The sequence below is a fragment of the Podarcis erhardii genome (assembly GCF_964252035.2).
Source record: "Podarcis erhardii genome assembly, chromosome: Z".
Taxonomy (NCBI): Eukaryota; Metazoa; Chordata; class Lepidosauria; order Squamata; family Lacertidae; genus Podarcis; species Podarcis erhardii.
Genome location: NC_138504.1, coordinates 8,741,713 through 8,764,021, shown reverse-complemented (window position 1 = coordinate 8,764,021; position 22,309 = coordinate 8,741,713). Strand labels below are relative to the sequence as shown.

Sequence of the window (22,309 nt, the reverse complement as noted above, 5' to 3'; positions counted from 1 at the left end):
AGTGACTGCATCCAGACTTAATGCTGAACCATAGTTTAGCATATGGGAATGAGTCTGGTGAAACTCAGGCACATGCACTTCTCCTGAACCATAGCTGATTGTAACTAACAATGGTTACTTGTTTAATCTGAGCTGAGAATTATGGCTAGTGTTAACTGCAGTTTAGAGTGGGGAAACTATGGCTATCTGGATGTTGTTCGACTCCAACTTCCACCAGCCCCATCCTGGCCACGGATGAGAAATTGGGGAGCTGTAGTTCAGAAACATCTGGAGACCCACATGTTCCCCATTCCATGTGTTAAAGGGAAGTGTGCTGAAGTTGGGTTTCCTTATATCACAGAGAGCATTAACCAGTTTGATTTGGACATAACAAGTAGTTGAAAATGGAAGCAAACCCCCCCCCCCATCTCCTCTATGTGGCTGTGCTGGGGGAGGAGAGGGAAGGAGGGAGTCCATGAGCCAGAATCGACGGACCCATTAAATTATGGTCTGTCCCAATTCTACATGGGAACAGGACTTAAGTCTGTCCCGTCCTGTTTCTGTGCAGATTTTTAAGTGAGGAAATATTCTAAGTAGAATTGTATGGAATAACATGGCTGCCCCCAATTTTCATATGGGGGCAACCATGGTATTTTTGTACAATTCCTCCTGAGAACAAGGAAATGCCACCAAGTTGTGCTGCTCCCAGGGGAACTGCCTGTATTCCATTCAAAGCACACAGAAACAAGGAACCCCACGTGCTAGCCGCTTCAGGCTGTGGGTAACTGAATTGCACATTACAAAAAGTTTAAATGTAAGAAATATATCGTACATGAACAGATGCAGCGTTGCAGCCCTGAGACCACATCATAAAGTGGTATTTGCTGCAGATTCTGAAAGGAACCTATAATCTGATCCCAATCATGATCAGATCACATAAGGTCACTTTGGAATCTGATCTTAGTGGATTCCTCCCCCAAATCCTGAGCAGGAGCCTCATGGATGTAATGCTAACCCATAATTTAATGTTGCATGCAAGCCAAGTCAATAATGTATGTCAACAACATGGTGAGCAAACTCCCCAGAGTGCAGCTATTTGTGTTTTATAGGTATGTGCCAATTGTGGTGTATCAATGTGCTAAGAAAGAAAAAAAGAACACAACTCTCTTCCCTAGTTAGAGGAGTTTCTGTTTTCTTGTTTGCTGCATGCAGCTGGTGGGAGTGATGCTTTCCACTAGTAGTATGTGGCATGCTCTGGTGTGGTGTACTTTGTTTACTTCTGCTCTCAACTTACAGCATATATGCACATATACATATGGACACATCAATCTGTTTGACTCTCACTTCATTTAAATCAATAGGGCCCCAATTGGATTTTAGCAAGGATGCATCCTACCAGTGGTGAACCTATGTTTTTAGGGCCCTGAAGTTTGAAATGTCATGGGGGCTCCTTTGTAACCAGCAACGGGGTCTGGCTAACCCCTTGTTACCTTCTTCAATGGGGTTGTTCCATGACAGATCACCACAATTAAAAAAAAATTAACTACTTCGTCTCAGATTTTGATTAAATTGGCTGTCCTGGATTATCTCACCTGTCAAAGTCAGTAGGGGAAACAAAAATGCCTTATGCCTTATAGTTTTTGAGCCCCACGTTGGGCAAAAGATTCCTGAATTGAAGCGAGTTGGGCTACATGATCCATAGGGTCCCTTCCAACTCTAAAATTCTATGGTTTGTTTTTCTGGATTTTCTAGCAACATATTCACAATCAGTTTCATCACTGGAGAGCTTCCTTGCAATGTCATTTTCTGGAGACAATATGCAGAAAGAATTTAAGCGCTCTTCAGCGGAACAGCCAATTTACCACAACGCTTCACCTTTGCAGCACCTATGCAGTTTCAAGTCTGTTGAAATATATACCACCAAAAATTAATTGATTTGAGTCATGCTACTCAAATTGGGTCTATTGGGTCCATTTTTTTTTAAGCAATGAGGAATAAAGTTGCTTCTGGGGCCCCTCTGGGACCTGAAGCTTAAGCTTCATTAGTTTCATAGTAGATTCGCCCCTGATCCTACCCAGTCTAATCAGCGAGATGATTTGTGGTGCTCAGCTTTGATATTAAGGGTGGGGGGACCAAGCCACTTTGCAAAATGTAGAGAGGATTTCCTGAAGTATATCAAGGATATATCATTAGAGGATGAAGAAATTAGTAATATCCTTCAACACTTCATCTAGTCCTCATATATATATATATATACATATATATATGTTATTATTTACAGTTTGAGAGTAGAGTTGAATAAACAAGAAATAATTTAATGAGGGCGTTTTTGTATTTCTTGGGGGGGAAATGTAAACAATTATTTTTTTAAATGGGGTCAGAGACGATGGCCTTCGAAATCTTCAATACATCAACATTTCAGCATTTCTATACAGGCTAAGATACACGTCAGCCAAACCAGTTAGCTAACAGCAAGAAGTCTATGATCAGAATATTTTATTTTCCCCTTCTGTGGGCTAGAGGAACATCTCTTTGCTTAATCCTAAAGAGGTAGCAAGCAGTATGCAATCAATTTCTGAAGATGTTCCTGGAAAATGTGAACAAACAGTGCCACTAACATCACTTGCCTCCGGCAGCAGGAAACCTATCTCTCTGCTCTGCTTGATGTCAGGTTAGGCATACTGTGTGGCATCATTACCAGACATCAAGAACAAGTGTGAGTTTAAAAGTATATTCTTTTCCTTGGTGAGAAAAGAACATATAATCATTTACCCTTCAAACCTATAAAATTGGAGTGGGACGAGACCTAGCTGTTAGGGAATGTTCAACATTTGTCTTTTCTTAAGGTTTTCCTGGTAGCAAATATGTATTCTCTCTATCTCTCTCTCTTTCATTTTCCCTCTTCCCAGCAGATAAAAGGGTAATAAGCAAAAGGCTGAGCATGTCCTCCCTAAAGTGATTGCTGGTGGTTTTGGTTTTTTAAAAACAGTAATTGGTGGAAAGAGAGAAAGACTAGAATTGTTGGTATTTCCTTTGGACAGGTGGTGAACTGGATCAGAACAACCCACAAGACCTTTAACAATATTGTTAACTGAAATACAAAATAGATCTCCCCACCCGCAAATTCTTCTGTGACTATGTGCTACAATAACACACCTCAGTCTTTAAGGTGCTACAAGAATCTTCATTGCTTCTTTGGGAGTAAGAGTTTCCAGTATTTTGAGTTACTCAGAACTGTGTGTTTCCCTACACATTCCTGCATAGGCTGGGTGGCTTTCTAAATGACAGCCTATGTAATTAAGATGTGCAGCTATTCAGAGTATTGCCAGATCTAGGTCCGCCCCCCCCCCAATTTTTATTAAACTTTTAAACTTGTATGTAGTAGGTTACAGAATAAGTAGTAGGTTGCAGCCCATGATAAGAGGACAAAACAGCAAAGACCTTTTTCCAGAAATGAGCACAGATGGATGGCGATGCCCAGTAAACTTCAACTAGGCCAGCACTGAGGTGATAGTGTGGAGTCGATGAGAGTGTTATCCAGTGCCAGTACAGATAAACCTTCAAGATTGCTTCTTGGTTTCTAGCTGAAATAGATTTTAACAGAGGACTTACTTACCCATAGTCTGTCCCACACCTGGTTCTCTATTTGGATGCCAATGTCTGGTTCACAGTAATTTTTGAGTGCTGTGGATGACCCCATATTGATTTCTATGAGAAGTTTATAATTCTGAGCTACTAAGCCCTTATAGTCTGGTGTTGATTATGTGTACAGATACACATAAAAATGTCTGGGTGCATCAAGGCTGTCTTTGTTTGTAAAGTTTATTGGGAAGTGTCCAGATCTGTAGGCCTTGTAGCTGGGTATGAGGTAAATTTCCTAATTTAACAGATAGCATTTCCTTGTCTATGGGTCTGCGCTTTGGGAGGAGGTCATAAAGTCTATATAAGCTTAATGATTCCCCTTTTTTATATTGTAGGTATTTGTCTTCTTGTCTGAATCCTGGATGATTGAGGAAGCAGGCAGCCGTGGATGGAGGTGTTGCCAGGAGAGATGACCATCATTTCCAGATGTAGGTGTTTGTATCAGCATTTGCATTAGAGTTGGGCATTTAGTTTTGTATTTTAAAATTTCCATAAAATTACAACTACAAAGATTACATATCAAACAAGTAGAGTATAGAGCCCTCACTTAAAAGTAATACTTAGCCCTTACCAGCCACAGAGGACAGTAGCTCCTCCCAGCTCTCACCTGGGATATTTCCTTTCTCCTCCCAGCCTCTCACCCTGGGAGACCAACATTATCTTGTCTCTCATGCAGGATCCTCCATCAACCGTCCACTACCACCATGAATATACAATCTCTGGAGGGAGAGAGAGAATTTTTAAAAAAGACTAAAGAAAGAAATATATTAAAGATACAAACAAAAAACTTCTGATTTTCCATTTGCCAATTACAAAAGAAGAAAATATAATTATTTAAAGTATTCAGTCCATGCTAACATCATCTTCTGTTAATCAATAGTAGAGGGGGTTAAAAAAATAATACTTAAAGTCTTCTCTCTCTTTTTGCTATAATGCAGGGGGAAAATGGCAAAATGAAAAAAAAACAAAAAAACAAACAAACCTGTGTTGCTTAACCATGAGCGATGTCAGCAAAGAACAGTATCATTGCTGCTGTTCCTACAGCCAAGAGGGCTAGATTAATAAGAATTCTTACATGAGGCAACTGGCTAGAGCCTTCATGGTTGCAGGGATCTACCCACAATAGCTTTCATTTAGAAAAATGAATTTCTGACTTGCAATGCTCAGAATGTGTGTGACTTGTGTTGTGCTGATGTCTTAAAAATTCAGTGCAATTAAGCCACTTGCCCTGTTAAGAGTGTCATCCGAACTGGCTGGGTAGTTGAGAGGAAGGAAAACATGGCTTGTCTCAAGGCCAGTACCTCTAGCAAAGTTCTCCTGAAGAGCTCACACTTAGGTCTCCTTCCCACTTCAATAAAAAGGACTGTGTGTCAGCCTTCCACTATCGCCTGCCACCTCTTTGCTTACCCTTGCACGTATTGGAAGCCAAACCTTGAAAATGCAGGGCCAACTGCCTTGCTTAGCAAGAGCTAATTAGTGTGTGCAAAACCGGAGAAGCTACTGAATTTGTCTGCAGTTTTGCAAAGACAGCCCCCTTCTGTTATAAAAGGAATAGCCAAGTGATGCCAGCTCCGAAGAGGAGCCTACGTTGCATTAAAAACCAACTGCCATGTGCAACTAATTGCTCCACACACAGCATAGTCCAAAAATAATTGACTCTGCCTGTTTTGCTATTTTGGGGAACCAAAGAAGAATTAGCATGCCAAAACAAAGTGCCACTTATAAGGGAAGGGAGGAGAACCACTGTGGCCATCTGCTTTCTATGTCAGTGGCAATATAAATACTGGTAAAGAAAAATAAAATAAAAACCTCTCTCTCTCTTTCCTTCACTACTTGCAACATTCAGAAAGGTCCTTTGGTGAGTTAATGCACTTGTGGCATTCTGAGGACAATCCTCTCTCATACCGCCCCTCTGTTGGAAAACACCACTATGGCTCAAAGTACAGTGTACTTGTATGCTGTTTCGGGGCTAGCTGCCCCAGCATATTTCTGAAGGTTATCGCCAGGAACTGGCGACAAAGCACGTTAGACAAACTTTGCTGGCCTGTATTGGCTTCTAGTAATTTTCCAGACTGAGTTTAAGATTCCACTTATCACCTTTAGAGTCTAAAGCCCAGCATATATCTGCAATAATACCTCCTCTCATATTTTAGTCTCCCTAATGTTTAGGATATTTTGTGCACATCTGCCTCTGGGCACCTTCTTTTTGAGACGGTGCCCAAAGCTAGGAATCTCCCTCACCATTCTTCTCATTTCCCCTTTGTTTTAATCAGTTTCATCAGAACTTCTACAACATCCATGTCAGAGAGAGGGAGAAATGCCAGAAGGAAGCCCTTAAATGCCATTCAAGTGAGAGGTGAACATGGTGCACTGTAAAATATTACAAGGTTTTAGGATGTTACAAGGAGTTTACAGGAGTTGGGATGTACCTGCATCAGGACTTATTTTATTCTGCTTATGCAAAGGGCAAAATGTTCTGATGATCAAGATAAGCCCTTATTTCTATGGTCTCATGTTTCCCTGGGTTGTTCCTAGGTCAACTGCAGGCAGTATGTGCAGGATCATATTACTTCCAGCAGTTCTTAAAACAGAACAGGCTGCTGTGCTTAGAGTTTAACTACAACATATCCCCCTCTCTCCCTATGCTTCCTTGTCAGCCTGCAACACCCTGTTGTACACTGTTTTGTGGGGGATGTATGTGTATACCTTTACCTTTTGCATAGCAGGAATGTAGACTACTGTACAAAGTTCTGCCTACCTTTGCCTCTGGCCCCACCAACCACTCTCATATGGTCCCTGGAAGGTTCTCCAGAAGGCAATGTGGCCATTGAACTGAAAAAAATCACCCACCCCTGCATTAAGTGTTCAGATACATAGGTAAAATGTTATTCTACTTTTTATACATTTGGAGCCTAAACAGCATCGCCAAAGGATCTCACCCTTCAATACTTCCCAGCACTACAAGAGACCAACCCACAGGAGAATCTCCACAGGCTGCCAAAATACTCGCTGGTAGACAAAAAACACCCTGATATGATTTACAGTATATAATAAAAATCAAGAGTTGAGCAACATGAGAACCGGGAACAAAACTAGCATAATTTACAAGACGTAATAAAGGAAAAGTTGAGCAATAAGAACAACAGAAATATGACTAGTAGCCCTGTTGTATTTTAAAAATACTCTCTCATGATATGCATGTGCAAAATATCCATGGATGTTATTTTGATTGTTCTGGAAAAGCTATTTTTAAAAAGCATCAAAAGAACATGAAAAAGTAAAAAGTCTGCACTATGTTCCAGTAGCATCTGCCTCAGTGACTGCTCAGTGTCAGGCTAGGTAACATTCTGGTCTCGTCTTCATTTCATGAGAACCCTCCCCTCATGTCTAGCAGATGCTAAGCTATTGTACCATGTGGGCAGAGTCTGAGTGAAGAAGACAGCCATGTCACAAAGAAATGTTTGTCAGAATAATCACAGAATGCAGCACACCATTACACCCATCCCCTCCTCCTCCTCTTCATTCTGTTATGCTAAGGCTTGTAACAACTGTGGAGTTCCTGCAATACCAGGAACACAAGTTTAATTAACAGTTTGCGAACTAGCAAATTGTGATGTGGCCAGAGTCAAGTCCATACAGTAATATCAGACAGAAGTGCTCAGATGGGAGAATAAAACTATGTATGTTAGACCGAAGACAGGCATTAAAAGTGGGCAACCTTTGAGGCATTTTATACATGGAACATCATCAACTTTGCTGCAGTTAACTTCAAAATCTCAAGGGGAATGTTCTCAACTGCTCAAGTATAAATCAAATATTCATAGTTCGGGACAGGTGGTTGGTTTCCATGTAATTAAAGATCTATATATTTTGGGAAATAGTTTACCTGCCTGTCCACCTGTTCTCTATGAGTTTGGGCACCTATCGAGCTACTGCTGATAAGTGTGACACAAGGTTTCCCGAGATGGGGGAAGGAGCTTTGGTCAATTTTTGGATGCTGCATGCCATTTTAAATCAAGATGGTGAACGGAAACATGATTTTGGCACGACTTTGCCCTTTTTTGGCATAGGTTCAGCTGCCTCTCAAGATATTGCCATAAAACAGCAGTATTCACTGACACTTTTAATTATTTTTTTCCATAGAATTCAAGGTTGTCTCCTACATGGTTCTCTCCCACCCTAATTTTGTCATCACTACAACCCATTGAGATAGGCCAGACTGAGAGAGCATGACTGGGCCAAGGTTTGCTAGTGAATCTTGTGTCTTCTCATTCTTCACCACAGTGGCCCTCAGCACTATATGAAAATTAAATTAATTTACCATTTTTGGTTTATAATCAGTATGTTTGCCAGGAATTTAGAACCAGTGTCATTTTCATTGCAAAGCATTAGCCTTTTATGTGAATCATAACCCAGGAGACAGTACCATGCTGGGCTGTCAAACAAGTTAATATTCAAGACAGTACACTTTTTCAACTGAAAGAGCAGCAAGGCTTTAGCCACACTTCCTCTTGTGCCACTGCCCCCCCCCGCCCCGCCCCAGGAAACCTGCTCCTTAGTGCTTAATCAGACCAAATGACAACTCAGGTTTTCCCTGGATTGCCATTTGTTCTGATCTATCACTAAAGAGTGGGTTTTCCCTTGCAGAGTAGGGCAGCAAGGGGAGAACTGCTTGGACCCATGTATGGCACCAGTGGATGTGTATATGAGCCCTAAATCTGATCCACCCTTGCCTGCTATGTTGAGTATTCAGGGTGCTGTGGTCTTCTCAGATAAAAAAAAGTTCGCTTCAATTTTCCATATCGTTTTTGTGCATAATGATTAGTATGGAACAGGATTATATGAACATACAGTGGTACCTCGGGTTACATACGCTTCAGGTTACAGACTCCGCTAACCCAGAAATATTACCTTGGGTTAATAACTTTGCTTCAGGATGAGAACAGAAATCGTGCGGCGACGGCGGCACGGGGGCAACAGCAGGAGGCCCCATTACCTAAAGTGGTGCTTCAGGTTAAGAACAGTTTCAGGTTAAGAACGGACCTCCGGAACAAATTAAGTTCTTAACCTGAGGTACCACTGTACTAGAACAGGCTCAGTCACTTCAGAGCATGCCAGATAGAGAAGCTATGGTTGCAAAATAGCACCATCTAATGGCTTTATACTGTCATTGCAAGACTGGAAAGCAAATAAAATAAAGTACAATGGTACCTCTGGTTACGTACTTAATTCGTTCCGAAGGTCCGTTCTCAGCCTGAAACTGTTCTTAACCTGAAGCACCACTTTAGCTAATGGGGCCTTCTGCTGCTGCCACACCGCCGCTGCGCGATTTCTGTTCTCATCCTGAAGCAAAGTTCTTAACCCGAGGTACTATTTCTGGGTTAGCGGAGTCTGTAACCTGAAGCATATGTAACCCGAGGTACCACTGTAAGCTGATCCAAGACTGGAATTCCATGAACAATTAAGTAGTTGGCAGGCATGTCAGCAGAACTCTTTAAAAACTTTTAAGAGTTTTATTCTGTCTTAATGAAACAGAAAAGAAAAAACCACTGCAACCAACCAGCCACACACATCCTTCTCACTTCTCTCTAGTGATATCTGAACTTAAAGACATTCAAGATTTATAAGTTCACAGGTGTGGCTCATTTCCTCAGAGAAGCATTGTGCAGTGCTCCACTCCAATAAGTAATTACTGCTGCTTAAGTGCACCGGGCACAATCACTACACCTGTGGTTGTGCTAAACCAGGGACAATCGTAATCATTATGGCTATTATTCTTATTCTACAACTACAAATGAGGTGATCTAGGGTCTGATGTAATTAGCTTCTCAAACACTACAAGAGTCCCTTTTCTGATAGTCACACTCTCCACTTATACTGGCACACAAAAGTAGCCATACAGACCTCCACGAATGAATTCATGGCATTTGTGTGCTGCTCCATAACAAAAAATTCTCTGGGCAGCTTATGTAGGAAAACAGATTAAATATGAAAACAAGACATGAGCCCAAGCCAAAATAAAAAGCAACAAAAACAAAACTCACCATACTCCAAAAGTTAAAATAAGGAGATATTATGATGGAGATATATATGATGTCCATAAATAATGGTTGAACAGAAAGATCTTCACCTGGTGCCAAAGGGACCGAAAGGAGGGTACCAGATGAACCTCACTGGGACAGCTGTTTGGTAGCCAAGATGCCACTATTAAAAGTCCCTCTTCTCACTGGTGGTGACCCACCTTACTTCCTTTGGTGGGGGAACTCAGAGGAGAACCTCCAAAACAATACAGTGGTACCTCGGGTTGCATACGCTTCAGGTTACAGACTCCGCTAACCCAGAAATAGTACCTCGGGTTAAGAACTTTGCTTCAGGATGAGAACAGAAATTGCGCTGCGGCGGCGCAGCAGCAGTGGGAGGCCCCATTAGCTAAAGTGGTGCTTCAGGTTAAGAACAGTTTCAGGTTAAGAACGGACCTCTGGAACGAATTAAGTACTTAACCCGAGGTACCACTGTATTAAGATCAGAATTGTTACATATTGGAGGAGGTGATATTTCAGGTAACCTGGTCCCAAGCCATTGAGGGTGTTGAAATCTTGAAACCAAATAGTTCAATGTCACAGGAAAACATGTGAGCCATGAAATCCCTGCTCAAACAAAATGTCACATCAGCCATAAATTCACTAAACAAGCCATAACAAGTTACACCTACTTCAGACTTAGTCCACTACCCGATCTGCCAATATGGGATTAATAATACAGACCTAACACACAGGGTGGTTGAAAGAGCTCTCAAAACTTTTGAAATGTGCCATACAATAGTAAATATTGTTACTCCAGTCCAATAGCTGTCCCCAGTTCCTACAAGTGAATGTGAACAGGGGTAGGGCAGGGGCAGAAAAACCATGGCAAAATTCAAAACAAAAACATTTTTAGCAGTGTCCATTATATATCATAGGGGCAAGAAACAGAAGCTATTGCCCAAGGCATTTGCAGCAACTTCTTTCCAGCTCTGAAGGAAAAATAAGCTTATCAGGAGCAGGCAAGCATCATAACCTCACTCGCTGTGTACCAACAAATGACCAGGGACATGTTCTTTCAATAATAGAATGGGTAGAAATTGAGGGAATGTATACTGACAGTTAAACTGGAAGAACAACCTTACAGAGTAAGGGGCAGCTGTGTAGTGATAATCTAGGATGGTGCCTGAAAGCTCCTTTTTCTTATAGTGCTTCCAGTAAGCAAAGACTTCCGAGTAATAAAGGGGTAATGCTCCTGCTTAAAGTTTATAATGCATTGGGGTGGGGGAAATCAGATAGGCATCAGATAGGAGTGGTTGGGGAATCTGTGACCCTCCAGATATGGCTGGACACCAGTTCCCATTATCCCCGCCTATTGACCATACTAGTTGGGGGCCATGGAAGTTGGAAACCACCATTTGAAGGGCCACTTATTTCCCATCCTGTATTCAAGGGTTCCAGGTGCAGATTTCAGTCTAGTGTGCTCACTGCCTGTCTCAGCAGAAGCAAGCCTAACTTGGCAACAATTAATTTCAAAAGTATTCCTAGGTCAATCAAAAGGCAAATTTGTAAAAGCTTTTTTTTAAAAAAAGGCTACTGTAATTTCTAGCACTTCCTACTCGCATGGAAGAGCAATATGGGCATATATAGTCTGTCTACCTATTGTTGTTTAGAAAAGAAAAACATCAAAGTGTTTTGTGGCACCCTAAGACTGACAAATTTATTGCAACAGAAGCTTTCATGGGCAAGAATTGGCTTTTAGGTTAGGGTTACCAGACGTCCCCAGTTCCTGGGGACAGTCCCCGGATTTGCAAATTTGTCCCCGGACAAATTCTGTCCCCGGAATATTCCCAGATTTGCAAATCTGTCCCTGGGAAACGTGGCAACGGCAGCCTTAGCAGCCCGGAGCCAGCCTGTTAGCGCAGTTGGCTCTGGCTGGCTTCAGGAGCTGCTTGCTGCCCGCCATTTTTCCTGCGCTACGGCAGCGAGCAGCTCCTGTAGCCAGCCAGAGCAAACTGCACTACCAGGCTGGCCCCTCCTGGGCAATGGCTGCCTGCCTGTGACTCCCGAGCCTCTCCTGATCTGTCAAAACAAAGGGGGAAGGGGGAAGGAGATCAGGGGAGGCTTGGGAGTCATGGGTGGGCAGCGCGCTGTTGCCCAGTTTTTAAAAAACTGCATTTATGTTTCACAGGGTGTGAAAGAAGGGCTTTGCACCTTTATACAATATGCATGTCTGCTTGGCCCAGGGTTTTTTGCCTCACCATCCCCACTACTAACGCCTTGTTGCTACTCAGCTTCCACAAAAAAAAAAAAAAAAAGTGTCCCCGGATTCATTGAAAAAAATCTGGTAACCATATGTTAGGTACTTGTGACAAACTGCAGCTTTAATGTATATAAAGCAGTAAGCATCACCATTCACAAAACAGTGATGACTTTAAAACAAACATTCTGGCATTGGCAGGGGTGGACTTTGGTCTTTCAAATTTCAGCAGCTCTCTGTGCGAAGCCAAAACCCACCCCACCTCCTTCCATTCTGCTCATTTCACTATATCAGAGTTGCAACACCTTGCAGCCCCCCTAGGCTCAGTGCCCAGTGCGGTAGAACTGGTCATGCTGCCCTAAAACCGCCTCTGGCACTGGTAAGGAAAAGATAAAAACCTTTTATCTTGATTCAGGCCACAGGTGATTTAATTTCACATGTAGTTGCTTTCTCACAGTCAGACAGAGATAGTAGCCCTCCCTCCTAATCAAGTTTATGATACAATTTCCTTTGAAAAATCTATGGGCTTAATGGAAGCAAGGGTTAACTTGACCCTTCCATAGTTCTGTGCTCACACGTGGCCTTGGGTAAATCACACTCTTTTAACCCCACATTTCCTAATGTGTGTAACATGTAAACAGTGCAACTCAGGACTAGGTAGGTGGATTGTGTACTTAACCAAAAAAAGGGGGGGGGACACCACCACCACCCACACTGATTTATCGCTTAAGGCTACAATTCGCAGAAGGCAGCAAATGAAACGGTTCTGGTTTTAGTGACATAAAACTTTTAACACCAAGCCTGTAATTTTGTTCCAAGAGGATTCTTGCTACTAGCCTTGCTAAAATTGGATTATCTTATCACATGTTAGTCTACTGCTTTCTTTACTAACAAATTAAAAAGTCTGGTCATCAGTTAGCCACACACACACCTTGCAGAGATAAGTATTGATTTTCTGCTCCACAGAAACAAAGCCTTAGATGTTCTGTTAAATGATTGACTGCAGCTGAGAGCCCTTCTTAAAAGCAGAGATCTTAAAATACATTTGTCATGCCCACATCCTAACAGCTTCTGTACACATGGTTCTCACTGTTCTAGATGGTGCTCTGGCACACCTTCTCACAAGTTAGTTTGTGAATGTAAACTGAAGCACAGGAAGTATAAATGATGGTTACCTTTTCCCTTACATAAGTCAGACCAGTACAATTTATTATCTATCTCTGTGTGTACACTGCCAAACACATACAATGGTACCTTGGGTTACAGACGCTTTAGGTTACAGGCGCTTTAGGTTGCAGACTCCGCTAACCCAGAAATATTACCTTGGGTTAAGAACTTTGCTTCAGGATGAGAACAGAAATCGCACAGCGGTGGCGCAGCAACAGCAGGAGGCCCCATTAGCTAAAGTGGTGCTTCAGGTTAAGAACAGTTTCAGGTTAAGAACAGACCTCCAGAACAAATTAAGATCTTAACCAGAGGTACCACTGTACATCTATAGTCAAGGCATATGCTGTCCCCTAGTTGGGTAAAAGTGTTCAATAAAAAAAGAGGCAAGTGTGTCTGTGCAGAGGAGAAATTACTGTTTTGCTCATTCCTTTGAAGCCTTCAGTGACTAACGTTAACATTATATTGTCAAAAATTCAGCAGGCCTCTGAAGGATGCATTGTGTTTGTGAGCAAACACATTTGCATCTCAAGAAATCTGAGGTTTATGCAATGAGATTTAAAGGGAAGAAAACACATGTTGTTTATGCCAGATGAACATCCATGCTTGCTGTTTTCCTCCTACATTCAACATTCAATTCACCTGGGAGGGAAGGGAAGGAATTTACTGCATGCATAGAAGAAAAAGGGAACAAAGCCCCATAGAGACGTGCAGAACAGAAAGTTGCCTTATACTGTAGTGAGAACATTGCTCCATCTAGCTTAATATTGTCTGCACTGACTGGCAGCATCTCTCCAGGGTTTCAAACAGGAATCTCTCTGAGCCCCACCTGGAGATACCAGGGATTGAACCTGGGACCTTCTGCATGGAAGGCAGGTGCTCTATCACTCAGTTACAGCCCATTCCAGGTGGATGCTGTCCTAGGTATGTAGGATGATACCCTACCCTTTCAAGATGAAAACCTTTATCACCATTTGGCCATATATAAGTGTTTATCTGTGCTTCTCACTAACCTGCTCCCTTTGTCAGTCAAAGAATAATGTGTGTGCAACACCATTTTGGAAGCATTATCGCAGAATCATAGAACTGTAGAGTTAGGACCCCAAGGCCCACCTAGTCCAACGTCCCGCAATGCAGGAATCTCAGCTAAAACATCCCTGGCAGATGGCCATCCAACCTCTGCTTAAAAATCTCCAAGGAAGGAGAGTCCACCATCTTCTGATGGAGTCCATTCCACTGTTGAACAGCTCTTACCGTCAGAAAGTTCTTCCTGATGTTTAGTCAGAATTTCCTTTCTTGTAACTTGAATCCAATGCTTCAGGTCCTAGCTCCATCGCAGGTTAGGTATAATTAAATTTGTGCCCCAATTCTTAACCTCCATTCTCAACGCATTCCTAGAGTTGACTAGCTGTTGATGGCTTACTTTATAATTAATATTTTCAAATTTCTGTACATAAGTCAATGATCCTGAAACATCTATGGCTGGCCTTTCTAACATTTTCAACATCGATAATCCTGTAAAAAAAAACCACCCAGTTATGTAGAGCTTTAATTTTCTTAAATGTTACCAAAGGAAGAAGTGGCTGAGCTATACATACAGAAGCAAGTATCTGTCTCAAGATTCAATGAATCTGTTAGCTGAGATGGAGTACATTATATTAAGTAAATGACAATTCATAATAGGATCTATCAAAACAATGGGTCTTAAGTTTTCCCTGGCAACTTCCAGTATTCAAAGCTTATTTGTTGGCATCTTTGATACTTCTAAAGCAAGCAAGCAAGCAAACAAACAAATTGAAACCTTTCATTTTACTCTAGGACCAACTAATTCAATGACATAGTCATATCATAAAAATAAAATTTTATTATTAATAGTTACTAGAACAAAAAGGCTCAGAAACATTTTTTGCATAGAGTGTTTGTGGTTTTTTTGTTTTTTAATGTCCACAAGAAGTGCCGTGAAGGGTTAGGTGTCCATTTCAATGAAACCATTTGGATTTACAAATTGAAAAATACATTTTAGCCAATCTATAATGAACTACCAGAATGGGAATGCATTTTGAACTTTCTGCCTCAGGCCACTGACCACCTCTTTCTCACACAAATAATAACTAGCGTTTGGTGTTTTTTAAGCAGCACATGTCTTTAAAGGCACCCAGGCAGAAGCACTCTGGAGCAGATCCCTGCTAGGTAAGCAGAATGAAATGTGTGATGATTAGATGACACCTCTAAGAAGTGCCCTGATTAATCAGGCCAAAGGTCCAGCTATCTATCTGCTCTGTGGGCAATCTGATGCTTAAAGGAAGCATGCAAGTGAGAGCTGACAGCAGTGGTCTCTGCCTCCTTGCGATTACTAGCCACTTCACCTGGAAAACAGAGAAACTCTTTCGTACTTAAAGCTACTAATATGCTACATTTTAAGTTGTTTGAGGACTCTTCATTGCTTTTATTCCTTTGGCTTAGAAAGTTTAGAAACCTCTTCAACACTTTATGCTATGTTTTCCCCAACACCATGTATCTGATGAAGTACACTGTTGTCTTCAAAAATATCATGATGCAGCAATCCCATTTGTTTTGTAAGGTGCACAAGCACTGTTAGAATTAAAAAGACTGCTCTTCTCCACCCACCCACAATACTTTATTGTTTTCACTTGTTTATACAAGGAACAACAATCAACAGTAAACAATCCAACACACCCCAGCAGAAGCACCTAGTGTCTATTTACATATAACATTAGACTGCTCTTCTAACAAACTGTACGTTCTCTCCTGTTGCTCTGCCACTCCCTCTACACCTGGGCAGTTTCTGCTTAGTGAGAAGAGAGCTTAACCATGACTCCCAGTTCAGATGATATGCTAAGCCAAACTCTGGTTTAGCTTGGAGCTTATCCAAACTCACATTTCCTCCATGCTTTTCAGGTATTGTCCACACTTTATAGCTCTGTGTCCAAGCCCTCTTTTTAAATTTTTGCTCTAGAGCTCTCCCCACATAAACCCACTTTAAATCTGAATCAGACCAAACAGCAATATGAAGAAAACCTGAATTGCTGTTGGCTACACTTTGGCTTTAAAGAGTGGATTTCTGATGCAAATAATAAAAAATAAAAGAGTGATCGGAGACAGAGCTTTAATTTACTTATTTATTTATAATTTGTAATTTATTTATTGCTACACCGCCCTTTTCCCAATGATCATAGGGTGGTTTACAATACTGTGCAGTCTGGTGTCTCAAAAGAGAAGAGCAAAAGATAAGAAGCATGGATAAGCCCTCAGTGTGGCAGTTAAAACCAGGTGCAAACTCTTCTCCGAGAGCCCTCCCATTTGTATTGTGTTGGTTAACCATTGTTTCACTTTCCATGTTGTGCAAACTATCCTATTATGTCAGAAACATTAAACATATAACATTAGCTCAGTTGACAGAGCATGAGAATCTTAATCTCAGGACCATGGGTTCAAGCACTGTCACACTGGGCAAAAGATTCCTGCATTGCAGGGGGTTGGACTAGATGACCCTTGTGGTCCCTTCCAACTCTACAGTTCTATGATCCTGTGATTAGGGCTTACCAGGGATTGTCATTTCAAAGCCCAGTTATTGCTTTTGCCCAAAGACCCATGATTAAGGCCAGAAGTAGCAATTCATACTCTTGAAGGTATGTGTGAGAGAGATTCTGTGGTTGAACCATGGTAAAGCAATCACCAGTTGTATCTGCATTTAGCCCAATACGTAACATAATACCAACCCTTCATGTGATTATCATAAGAATGAGATTATAAACGTTACACTGCAGATCAGGCTGCTACTGGGAGATTGGATAAATACTGTAGGTTCAAATTTGTGTTAAAAAGAAATTGGTATCCTTTGTATCAGCGCATCGTGAATTCTCATAGATTAAAATGACACCTCCTTTCCAATTAGGCTTAAGTTATCCTGATATTTTCAGAGATGAACATACAATTATACAGATTTAAAAATAAGTATATTTTCCACTCAATTAGTAACCATTTCATTTTCTGTACTGTTTCAGAGTGTGAAACAGTGAGCCAACATGATGATGGAAAGCAGCTGAACTGGGGAGCTTTTAAGAGAATACACTCTAACAGCACACATAACATTTGAATACATAAGAAAAGTTTCCAGTCTATATGCCTTTCTGCCAGGGAGCCAACCAGCAAGAATTCACACAAAGTGAAGTTAATTCTTTATTAAGTAAGGCCTGCTCAGGAGTACCAGGCCTAATGGGCACAGCAGCTCCTCTCGGTATGTCTTGCCCCTATGAGGGAGTTGTGGACACTTGAACTCTAAGGCAGAGAGACACTTAACTCTTAAGGTCACTTCTGCACCATACATTCAGAGCACATTACTTCACCCGAAGAATCCTGGGAACATCTCACAGAGCTACAATTCTCAGCACCCTGAACAAAATATAATTGCCAGGATTCTTTGGTGGAAACCATGGGCTTTAAATGTGTATTAAATGTGCTTTAAATGCATGGTATGAATGTGACCTATATCAAATGTCAGAGAGGAAGGATTTGGCGGTGGAAAGAATAGCAGAAATAGAGAAGTATTTTTAAAATAAATCTCATTGGAATTGCATTTTTAAAATAGAGGGTTTAATACTTTGAAATCATGAGGATTTCCTAAATCCTGAAATCATGAGGTCTCCCTAAAGAATTTTAATGGACTTTCCATGAACCAAGTCTGCTCAATCAATGTTTTGATATTTTCTGCATGCTAATTAAAAAACAGTGCTTGCTAGATAACAGAGGTTTCTGCAAGATCATCCAAGTTCAACTTTGCTGTACCTAAGCTGCTAAGTAACTTGTCAGCAATGGTAAACAAGGGTATCAAGATGAGAATTTGCACCCACAGCAGAAGAATTACATTCACTGAATTTAAATCCTGGCAACAATGAAACACCCTGCAGTGAGATCCTAAACATGTTTACTTAGAATTAAAACTAAATTCAATTAGACTTAAAGGTAAAGGTAAAGGTACCCCTGACCGTTAGGTCCAGTCACGGACAACCCTGGGGTTGCGGCACTCATCTTGCTCTACAGGCTGAGGGAGCCGGCGTTTGCTCACAGACAGCTTCTGGGTCATGTGGCCAGCATGACTAAGCCGCTTCTGGCGAACCAGAGCAGCGCAGGGAAACTTACTGCCACGTAAATGTGCTCAGGATTGCATTGTGTGTGCGTCTTGTCATTTTTCCTAGATCAGCAAATTAATTCACATAACAAAAATTACAACAGAGTGTGAACAGCAGAGAGGAAAAAGATGTGAACATTTCTCCATCACTGAAGTAGCCAAGCAGTGCATGATCAAAGTTAGTATAAAGAAATACAAAATGTAACAAGCAGTGCCATAAATTGACTGCAATCCACCTCTATATTCTATACTATAATACCCTTTGACACCCAGGAGTCTTCCATAGAAAACTGCAGTTTTGAGGGTTCACAAAACAAAGAATTAAATCTAATTTTGAAACATCAGTACATTAGTTTAAACTTTTAAAATATAGTACATTGAAATTTATTTGCAAAGTAGGCAGATTTTAAATAATTATAGGTTTGATTCTTTTTAATCAGCAGCAGTAAGATTGTGAAGGCATGCACATTATATTATTCAAGGAACAACTGAATCATCATGCAATCTTTAGGAGGCAGATGCCGGATATTAAGAAAACCTTCCATCCATGGAGCAAGTTGGAAGAATGTTAACAGTCATCTCTCCTATGCAGAATGCTGACTTAGCAAGTCTGTATGTGAAACATTACATTCTTTATCAGAGTATGAACCACACATAAGGGTTTTTTTTAAAAAAAAAAAATAGTGCAAAATATGAGAATAAAGATCAAGACCAAGCAAAGAGTCATAAACTTCTCCAGTGAGGTAAAACATCTTTGGACCAATATATTTCTGGGAATCTCAAGAATGAACACTGAAAGTGGGGGGAAGACATTAAGTGATCATAGATGTCAGACACTTGACATCTGCCACCACAGGATAGTTTTGTTTATATAAGGGCTTTCTATCATGGTTAGGAGGAAACTCGACAAATTCCACACATCAATTTTTATTACTAATGTCTGCACTGCAAGCACAGGGAGGCAACCTAAGTGGTGTTTTGTTCTTATAAACATTCAGCTCAATGCTAAATATGTTAACCCAGAAATGGGGCTGTTTCCTGAGATGTTTGCCTAGGAACAAAAAGTTTTAGTTTCTGCACATCTTTTTAAATTGAATTTAGGTTCACAACCTAAACTTAAGCCTAAAATCTTCCTGTATGCCTATATAAATCAAATTAACAGCTATTTGATCAAGCAACTTTTTTAAAAAATCATCTGACAGCCCAAGTTATAAGCAAGTAGAAAAAGAACCAAAGTGGTTAAATGTAAGAGGGAAAGCTTTAAAAAAAATAAGGATCTAATGAATGGATACTTTTGCATCTGTTGTCTGCAACTAAAAAGGCTCAGATAAAAACTTGAAAAAATTCCATTCCTCCCCACTGCCAAGAAAATCCCCAAACACCCTGCTACATCGTGCACTACAATTTGATGGCATTCCATCCTGAATCTCACAACATAATTGAGTAAGAACTGATGTCTTCTTTTTAGGATACAGTCAAGACTGAGTTCTTCATAGTATCATAGCATCCTCATTCTTGGATGTAGTGTACATTGTTTTCTATCTTCCTTGTGCGTGCATGCACACACACACACACACACACACACACACACACGTACATGTGTGTATGTGGCCATATTCTTCTACCAAGGATTACTGCAGGATCTTAATGGCAGGCTCTACACTCCATGGTGCCTCAGTATTCTTCAGGCATGAATTTATGTGCACTAGACTAAACTGATGATGTACTGTATTTTTCCTTCTATAACACGCAGATTTTTTCTCCTAAAAAGGAAGGGGAAATGTCTGTGCGTGTTATTGAGTGAATGTGTGGTCCCTAGAGCCAAATGGCGCGAGGGGAGGCAAAAAAAATCAGGCAAAAATCAAATCGCGCGTCTCGGAGAAGGGAAACCTGAAAAGAGGAAGCGGCTGCTTTCCTGCATTCTGCCTCAGGGTCTTACTGCCCACCCTCCTCTGTTTCCTTGCTGTGTTTGCTCAAACAGAACAAAGAGCAGGGAAAGCCCCTCCCCTCCAGGCAAGCAGAGGGGAAAGCAGAGTGTCGTCTCTGTGCTCCGTGCTGCTGAAAACATTCAGGAGGGAGAGAGAGAGAGAGCGCGCGCGTGAGCTGGCTGGCTTGGGTGGGTAGGTGAGGGAAAACTTTTGCCTTCCTTTCCTCCCTCCCGTTATACCCCTCTCCTGCATTCTTAGCCAGTTGCTTCTCTGCACACCCCTCTCGTGCTCCTTGTCCGTTCTGGGTTTTTCCTTCCCTCCCCACTTAAAATGTGGTTAAAAAGCATGGATCCACATGGATCCTCAGGATCTTTGCATTGGGTCACCCCAAATTCACCATCAAATCACATAGCATGTCCATGGCTACAGCCTGCCCCCCAAAAATCACGCACCCACTGTTGCCTGGGGCTGCAATGGTGCAAAAACGTGGTTACAAAACATGGATCCACATGGATCCTCAGGATCTTTGCATTGGGTCAGCCCAAATTCACCATCAGAGCACATAGCATGTCCATGGCTACAGCCTGCCCCCCCAAAATCACGCACCCACTGTTGCCTGGGGCTGCAATGGTGCAAAAACGTGGTTACAAAGCATTGATCCACAGGGATTCTCAGGATTTTTGCATTGGGTCACCCCAAATTTACCATCAGATCACATGTCTGTGGCCACAGCATGAAGCACAAAAATGATACATCCACTGTTTCATTTAGAATGTTTTTTCCCTTGTTTTCCTCCTCTACAAACAATGTGCGTGTTATGGTCAGGTGCGTGTTATAGAGCGAAAAATATGGTATATACTCAGCACTAGTGAGCATCTCTGGGAAGAGGGATGAGACCTGAAGAATTACATCTCTAGAACACACATGAACATATTCCCCGCCCCCCTACAAAAAAAAAAGAACACTTCCAGAAAATATCAAAAAGTAAAACTGGGTGCAGTGATTTACAAGAAAACCAAGATGGTCCCCGGTAAACAGGGATTGGAGGAGGGAAACTACTGTTAGGCTTTATTTATCAGAAATGACCTGTCATGCCTATTTAATAACTACAACCACTTGCATATTTTAGGGAGCAAAAAACATTGCACTGTTGCCTAACAGTATTGTGATTTGCATATATAGTTTATTACAAGCTGCAACAACTCAGAGACACAGCAAGTATGCCAATGAAAAAAAATGTTTCCGGCTTTGGTTTTTATTAAGGACAAATTAGATATTTCTGAATTGCTTTTAATGTCTGCAGACAGTGCTGCTCTCTCTTGGGCATGTCTTATTTATTTGGATATGTTAAAGCCTGCCTCATCCTGAGGCTTCCCACAAAAAGCAACAACTTGTAGTATAACACAAGAATGCTAAATATATGTTTTAATAGCACCGTATTAGCTTACCCCAGTCAGATTAAACATTAAAAAACCAAGATGAAATTGTTTGATCTTGTCACCTCTCTTTTTTAGGGTGTGAACAATATGCTGCCCACACTCAGTGATACCTCACTTTTTCAACTTACCTTGGTTATACAATGTCAGTGATTACTTTGCATTTGCCCATAGAGAGAACCCATAACAAAGACAAAGTTTAAATCTATTTCCTCTTCATTTGAGTGAAGTCACATTATGTGCCTCTTAATCCACAATCCTAGTCCAACACTCTAACCATTACAACCAGCCTGGAATGAATAAAAATGCCTTCAACTGGGACTGAAAGGTCACCAATAAGAGGGAGGGATCGAATTCACAGAGGTGGTTCCAACTGGGGTGATACCACTGAGAAGGCCATGCCCTGAGTCATCATGGCACATACTCCACCAGATGTGAATCTACCAACAGGGCATCTCCCATGCAGCAGAGGTAAGAGGACAGAAAAACAGAGGAATTCTTGCAAGCCACCCTTTCCTTAGATGCAGTCTACTAAGGACAGACTCTCTACCTTCCACTTCCAGAAGCACTTTTTTGCTTTCCTGCTTGGGTTGCCAGGCATGGAATGTTTTTTATTCCTATATAAAATACATTTTAATTGTTTTTCTTTTTCTTTTTAGTGCACCCTCTCCACCCAAAAAAGTCCATTACCTGCCTCAAATCTTAGGGAAACATAATAAAGTATCTGGTTT

General features: G+C 41.2%; 2 long non-coding RNA genes across 14 annotated transcripts in view; one reads left to right on the top strand and one right to left on the bottom strand.

Moving 5' to 3' along the window:
• LOC309334045 overlaps nucleotides 1–22,309 on the bottom strand; it is a 69,596-nt gene that overhangs the window by 9,615 nt on the left and 37,672 nt on the right. Inside the window, exon 4 of one of the 6 annotated variants that reach the window (XR_014152791.1) lies at nucleotides 4,139–4,340. The exons of the other annotated variants lie outside the window; for them this stretch is intronic. This is a non-coding gene — a long non-coding RNA (uncharacterized lncRNA). Of the gene's footprint in view, nucleotides 1–4,138; nucleotides 4,341–22,309 lie in introns of those variants that run through there. 6 annotated transcript variants of the gene reach the window in all.
• Nucleotides 1–22,309, top strand: part of LOC309334058 — a 117,334-nt gene that overhangs the window by 74,104 nt on the left and 20,921 nt on the right. For 5 of the 8 annotated variants that reach the window (XR_014152811.1, XR_014152812.1, XR_014152813.1 and 2 more), the window contains 3 exons: nucleotides 3,957–4,049; nucleotides 5,895–5,977; nucleotides 21,657–22,167. This is a non-coding gene — a long non-coding RNA (uncharacterized lncRNA). Of the gene's footprint in view, nucleotides 1–3,956; nucleotides 4,050–5,894; nucleotides 5,978–18,657; nucleotides 18,870–21,656; nucleotides 22,168–22,309 lie in introns of those variants that run through there. The other 3 variants (XR_014152809.1, XR_014152810.1, XR_014152816.1) reach the window with 2 other exon arrangements.